This window comes from Camelina sativa, chromosome 5, assembly GCF_000633955.1.
Source record: "Camelina sativa cultivar DH55 chromosome 5, Cs, whole genome shotgun sequence".
In the NCBI taxonomy this organism is placed as follows: Eukaryota; Viridiplantae; Streptophyta; class Magnoliopsida; order Brassicales; family Brassicaceae; genus Camelina; species Camelina sativa.
Genome location: NC_025689.1, coordinates 14,101,962 through 14,109,645, shown reverse-complemented (window position 1 = coordinate 14,109,645; position 7,684 = coordinate 14,101,962).

The following is a 7,684-nucleotide window of genomic DNA, read 5'->3' as shown; positions in this document are numbered from 1 at the left end:
TATGATCAAATGCTTTTAACCAAAAACATTGCCAGAAATAACATATTACTAAAGTACACCATGTTTTTTTTAGAAGACGAAGCTGAGCTTGCATCACAAAATTAACATCTGAATATAACATATGAAGGGTTTTAGACATATATGTAACTTGGATTAGTGAACGGATGTCGGGTTTAATCATTTCACCATTTACGCATTCTTGACTTGGTCGGAAATTCTATTATGATAGGTGATGCACTTGGATAACTCCGTTGTAGCGACATAACAGTAAAAATGTTCATGAAACTTTGTATATTTCCATTTAATATGGAATATCGATATATTTAAATGATTTCTATAATTAGGTCAATGATCGACCTTCAATGTTAGAAATTTTAAAATGATGTTTTCATTGGATATAAATATGGAATGTACTCTTCGAGGGAGATTCTTTAAATCATTTTTTGTTACTACGTTATATATTATTGATTTANATTCTTTAAATCATTTTTTGTTACTACATTATATATTATTGATTTACCAGAAAAACATTATTGTGACACTAGACAATATATATATATATATATATATTATATATAGATTAGTAAAATAAGTATGACTTTTATTTGAATTTATCTTTTAAACTTCAAATGATTAATTATATTTATATTCAATGATTTTTATTCCTAAAAAATTTAAACTAAAATCCCTCGCAAATAAATATAACAAATAAACATTATCTTCAATAATATATATGTTGTATGTTACTTAGTAAAAAATATTTTAATTAAAATCATGCGCGTGCGCGGGTTCAAATTCTAGTGATCATTAAATTTCACTAACAAAATTCTGATTTTTGTTTTGTTTTTGGTGGTTGATTCTTGATTGATTATTCTGGCAAATATCAATAGTGTTTTTAATTGTTTTGAATGTTATTTTTTCTATTGAGTAGTTATACGAGCATTCAAAAATCCATTAACCACTATTCAATGCATTGTTTGAATGTTATTTTATTATTAGTGATGAATTTCATAAACTCTTTCACAGTATTATTAGTGATGATGATGAAAAAAAAAATTATTATTGAAATGGATCTTAAAAGAAAGAGAAAAAAATGAGAATAAATATAAAATAAAATATGTTAAATATATATATATATATTTTGGAGAGATTTTAAATATAAAAGAGAGAAAAAAATGCTTTTAAAATTGTTTAGTTTTTAAAGTAAGAGAAGAAAAAAAGTGGCTTTCAAAACTTTTAAAAAAATTAAAGCCAGAAAAGTTTGATTGGTAAAAAAGTGACTGTCAAAACTTTAAACATTTTTAAAGTCTTAAAAGTGTGCTGCCAATCAGGGTTGATTAAAAAATTAATGACAAAATCTAGAAGGTTGATTTTGAAGATTGTATCATCATGTGATTCATCCTGAAACTGCTTATTTGCATAGATGCAAATCTTCACATGTTCTTTATCTTTTCCAAACCCGAATTATGCTTACAACATCACATATTGAGACAAATGAACGAAAATGATGATGAGTTTTGTAAAATGACCAAAACGCTTCATTTTTATCGGACAATATCTTTAGGGGTGGATTGATCTTGGAAAAGGATGAAATTGTCGGTAACACATAAATTGCTTGAACTCAACATGATTACATTCTTTACCGCTTGAGTTTCACAAATCACCTTCAACTGATTACAAATTTCCACAAATCATTACACGGATCGACAAGCCAATTATTTTCTAATTCCAACGACGATTCGGTGGGAAGTTGATGGTAAAGATGTTCCAATCCTACTTCAGTTCAGAAATTTCATTCGTCTCACTCTAAATCTCTACCAACCACAAAAAAAATCAATTGAAAATTATATCCCATCTTAAATCTAAGAAAATGTATGAGAGGAACAAATATTTGTTCTCTATCTTTTGTGGAGAAAACAAAAAACAAACTATAAAATATAAGATACAAAATTAATGAAGTTGTCAAATATTTAGCCGATGTGATTAATTCTTATAATTTGATTAGCTAGAATTTTTAAGTATATACCAGCTTTTTGTTGCAAAGAAAATAAAGTGACATAAACGATTTTAGTGAGGTATTACTAGCCTATGTATTACTCCCAGAACAATTCAAAAAGCTGATTTTATTAAAATTAACCTCCTGAAGAGGAACCTTAATTTTATTATTGTATTGAATTTACGTAAATTCAAAAAAGGTTCATCTATTAAACTGACTCAGTATAATATATAACCTCGATAAGTGAATACTCTATAATTAATATTTTCATAAATAATTATGAATTTCTTTAACTTTCCTTGAATTAATTAATATAGTAATAAATTATTAAAATATTATAATGGAGATATTACTAAAACTATTACACGGTTCGAGTAGAAATTTTCCTGATATATTCAGGCCCTGATTGGTAACAGACTTTTAAGACTTTAAAATTATTTAAAGCATTGACAGTCATATTTTTGCCAATCAGACTTTTATTGCTTTTAGTTTTTTAAAAGTTTTGAAAGTCACTTATATTTTTTCCTTCCTTGTTTTCTCAAAAATTTTAAAGCGTCAAAAATCATGCTCCGGCTGATTATTTGAAGATCTTACCGATCTGGATCCGTTTAAGGAATATACCTGTTAATCATAACACAACGGAAACCATCCGGGAGATAGCGGGACACATTGGTCGTGTTACACATGTAGCCTTCGATCCGCTGAAGCCACAGAGTAAGGGATATGTTCGGGTGCGTGTGCTTTTTGATGTGAGTAAGCCCTTGAAGAACTCGCGTGAGTTACAGCTGCCATTGGGTGAGAAGGTAATGATAGGAGTAGAATATGAGAGAATTAGAAGGAGATGCTATCAGTGTCTTAGGCTAACTCATGATAGAGAGAGATGTCCTCTTAATCCTTCAAACCGGCAAGCTATTGCTACGGGAGGGATTAAGCCTGTTGCCAGTGTTCCGGACAGACTCATTCCAAGAATTAGCAAGGATGATCCCCTTTTTGGAGTCCTCACTGATGATGATGTGGGCATAGATCCCCTCACTGGGAAACCGAAGATTGTTAAGGAGGTCCTAGATGAGATGCGCCAATATGTTTCTGTTGGTGATCCACAACTACAGAAGGTTCATATTGAACGAGTTAGACAGCAAGTATGGAATCTCAGAGGTGATCCTCAGGGCCAGAAGACGTTGTTGTTACTAGAAGCCCCTCCAGAAGTCACAACTGATATCAACAAAGGGAAAGGTTTGGTCTTTGATTTTCAGGGGGTGCACGATGTTGACGACCGTGTTGTTTCTGCTGTCAGAACTGGACAGGCCATGACTAGAGTCGCTGCGCCTATCCAAGCAAGGTCTGCAATTTCTGCTGCTTCTACGCAACAAGGTCGTGGACCATTAGGATTACAAGCATGTTTTTCAGCCGGGTAGTACGGGTCTGAAATCAAAGCCTGGTAAGAAGAGACGTCGCCCTAACCAATGGCGTCGGAAAACTCAGAATCTGGCTGAAGACACTGCTACGAGTCAACTGTCGAAGGGTGAGGATGGAGAGGTTGGAACCTCGGGTAAAAGGAAAGCTCATGATGAAGCTTCAATATCATCAAAGGTCGCTAAGCGTGACACATTGAAGGTGGTTCCAAATGGGGAACCGCCGAAGCAGATATGAGCTTTATGAGCTGGAACTGTCAAGGATTGGGGGGCACCTTGACAGTTCCTACGCTGAGGGAAATGAGGCGTGAGCATTTCCCAGATTTCCTGTTCCTCCTGGAGACCAAGAACTCCAGAAGTCACGTAGAGAACCTGCAAAGATCCCTTGGATATGATCACTCACATATTTTGGATCCGGTAGGTTTGAGTGGAGGATTGGCTTTGTTCTGGAAGCCAGCGTATGAGGTAGAGGTTTTGGGATCAGACGCACGGATCATTGATGTTAAAGTCAATCTTGGCTCTCTGCGGTTTTTCATATCTTGTGTGTATGGAGACCCGGTTTAATAGTATCGTCAAGCGGTATGGGATAGACTCATTAATATTGGTGTTTCTAGAGACAACCCATGGTTAGTTCTGGGGGATATGAATGAGATCCTCGATAATACAGAAAAGCTTGGTGGACCAGCATGGGCAGAATCATCTTTTTTCCCCTTCAGGAATATGATAAGTGATTGTCGCCTACGGGAGGTTCCAAGTATTGGAAACAAGTTTTCTTGGGCTGGAGAGCGTAACAAGATGTGGATACAGTCTCGCTTGGATAGAGCATTGGGTAATGCATCTTGGTTTCATCTGTTTCCACGGGTGCAAGCGGAATATTTGGAGAGGATAGGGTCTGATCATCGTCCATTATTTGTCAGATTCGTGAATGAGAATATGTCACGCAGAGGTCGTTTCATCTTTAATAAAAGATGGTTATCTAAACCAAATTTTGCCAATGTCATTAAGGAAGGTTGGTCAAGAGGAGATTCAACAGGGGACGTATCAGTGCTTACAAGAATTGCGAATTGTCGGCAGTCCATTGCAGCGTGGAAACGCAACTCTGATCAGAATTCTAAAGAACGCATTGTAAAGTTGCGACAGCGTTTGGAAGAGGAGACTGAGAAGCTACAACCGGATTTTCATTACATGAAAACTCTACGGTGGGATCTTGCTGAGGCTTATAGAGATGAGGAACTTTTCTGGAAGCAACAGAGTAAGGAGAAGTGGTTGAGAGAAGGAGATCAGAATACTAGATTTTTTCACGGAAGTGTGCAACGACGACGAGTGCAGAATAGAATCTTATCTCTTCTTGATGTGAATGGTATTGAACAATTCTCTGAAGGTTCAAAAGGGGAGATTGCAGTGGAGTACTTCCGTGGTATATTCTCTAGCTCGAACCCGTCTATGATTGCTGAAGCTCTGGATGGATTACTACCAAGGGTCACGACTCAGATGAATATGGAGCTCACACGAGATGTGACGATGGAGGAGATCAGACTGGCAACTTTTAGCATCAGGGGTGATAGTACGCCGGGTGCAGATGGTATGTCGGGCCACTTTTATCAGCATTATTGGGAGACAGTGGGGCCACAAGTTGTTGAGGAGGTTCAAAAGTTTTTTCACACGGGTTCCCTACCTTCTGAGTGGAATTTTACACAGCTCTGCCTCATTCCGAAAAAGCCAAATCCATCAAAAATGACTGATCTAAGGCCGATAAGCTTATGCTCAGTGTTGTATAAGATAGTATCGAAGGTGATGTGTAATAGGCTTAAACGACTTCTTCCTGAGATTGTGTCTGACACGCAGGGAGCATTTGTCTCGGGTAGGCTTATATCCGATAACATCCTGCTAGCTCATGAAATGGTTCATGCTTTGGGGACAAACCCCAATTGTGATATTGATTATTTAGCCATCAAAACGGATATGTCCAAAGCGTATGATCGAGTGGAGTGGAAGTTTCTTGAGGAGTTGTTTTTAAGACTGGGGTTTGATATTAAATGGGTTCAGTGGGTCATGAGCTGTGTGACGTCAGTCTCTTACTCTGTGTTGGTCAATGGCGCTTCTTATGGCTTTATCAAACCGGAGAGAGGCATTAGGCAGGGAGATCCGCTGTCACCCTTTCTATTTATTCTGTGTGCGGAGGCTTTGGTTCACATTATGAACAGAGCAGAACATGAGGGGCGTTTAACAGGAATGAGATTAACATCAGCTAGTCCGTCGGTTCAACATTTGCTTTTTGCTGATGACAGTCTCTTCCTTTGTAAAGCCACCTTTCAAGAATGTTCTGAATTTTTGAAGTGTCTACAGATGTATGGGCAGGCTTCAGGGCAAGAAATTAATTTTCAGAAGTCAGCTATTACCTTTGGGAAGAGGATGGATCCATATATGAAGAGGCTGCTAGGGTTATTTACTGGTATAGAACAAGAGGGGGGGACTGGTAAATACCTGGGGTTACCAGAATGTTTTAGTGGATCCAAAAGAGACTTACTTAACTTTATCACCGATCGACTTAAGTCTCGTCTAGGTGGATGGTATGAGCAAACGATGTCCTTGGGAGGAAAGGAGGTTTTACTGAAGTCAGTTGCTATGGCTCTACCTGTGTATGCTATGTCTTGTTTCAGGTTGACGAAACATCAATGTTGCCGTATAACAAGTGCCATGGCAAGCTTCTGGTGGAATGAAAGTGAAGATAAGAATAAGATGCACTGGGTAGCGTGGGATAAGTTATGTGAGGCTAAGGAGAAGGGTGGTCTGGGGTTTAAAGACATTGGTCGGTTTAATCAAGCACTCTTAGCTAAACAGGCTTGGCGGTTGTTAGACTCCCCTGATTCTTTGTTAGCGCGTGTATACAAGGCAAGGTATTATGCTGACACAAACATCCTTGATGCAAACATCGGATACAGGCCGTCCTATGCGTGGAGAAGCATCATGTTTGGTCGGGAGTTGCTACAGAAGGGGCTAATGAAGTCTATTGGGGATGGTAGGAGCACTAACGTTTGGCTAGATAGGTGGATCCTGGATGAGCCTCCAAGGCGGCCGTTTAATATAGAAATGCAGATTGATCTAAACCTGAAGGTCTCGGCACTTATAACTTTAGAGCGTGAGTGGAACACTGGGACTTTACAACGTTTGTTTCCTCCGGATGATGTCATGAAAATTCAGTCTTTTCCTCCCGCGCCGAATATTACGGATAAATATGTGTGGGCTTTCACCAAAGATGGCAAGTATTCGGTGAAGAGTGGAAATTGGCTCCTTAACTCTGAAATATCTGCTGGAGTAATAGTTAGTGAGGCGGTTCAAGTGGTGAATGAGCTCAAAGCACAGATTTGGCATACCAAAACAGAACCAAAGATACGCATGTTCTTATGGAGAGTTTTGTCTGGTGCTTTGGCGGTGGCGGAATGTTTGAGGCGACATGGAATTCAAATGAACCCTCTATGCCAGGAGTGTCGTATGGAGGATGAAACTATCGCACATGTGCTATTTGGTTGTACCCTTGCTACTAGAGTATGGGAGGCGGCATTACTTCCATTACCACCACAGGGTTTCTCAACATCTATTGCAGATAATATGCATCACTTATTGCAGCTGATGAGTCGTGGGGACATACGGCCTTGGATTCTCTGGGAGATTTGGAAAGCACGTAATGGATATATCTTTTCTGGGAGACTGCAGGATCCTCATGTGTTACTAGCTGGGGCGTTGGAGAACTCTGATCTATGGTTACGTCAACGAGTCAAGCAATTGGAAGCCAGTAATGTTGGTGACCAACGGGTAGCACTGAGACCAGACCGATGGAGGAAGCCATCACCGGGAACCCTGAAATGTAATATTCACTGTGCTTGGGTGAATGATCGTTATTTCTGTGGTGGAGCTTGGATTCTGCGGGATGATGCAGGGGAGGTTAAGTTTCATGCGCGGGATGCCTTTCCTCCAAGGGTGAATAGAATTTCTGCGGAGCTAGGCTGTATCCTATGGTGTTTACAAAGTCTTCGTACTCTACAGATATTCTCATGTGAAGTGTGGTTGGATTGTCAAGCTGCATTCTTGGCTTTGGAGAACCCTTTGAGCTGGCCAAAGTATCGATCTCAGGTGGAGAAGATCTCTGGCGTCATACAAGGAATGGGCAGGATCCACTTTAAATTTTCTTCGATGAAAGCTAATTCCTTGGCTAGAGATATTGCTCACAGTGTCACCAGAGACGGCAGACTTTCTTCGTACTTATCCTTGGGTGGTC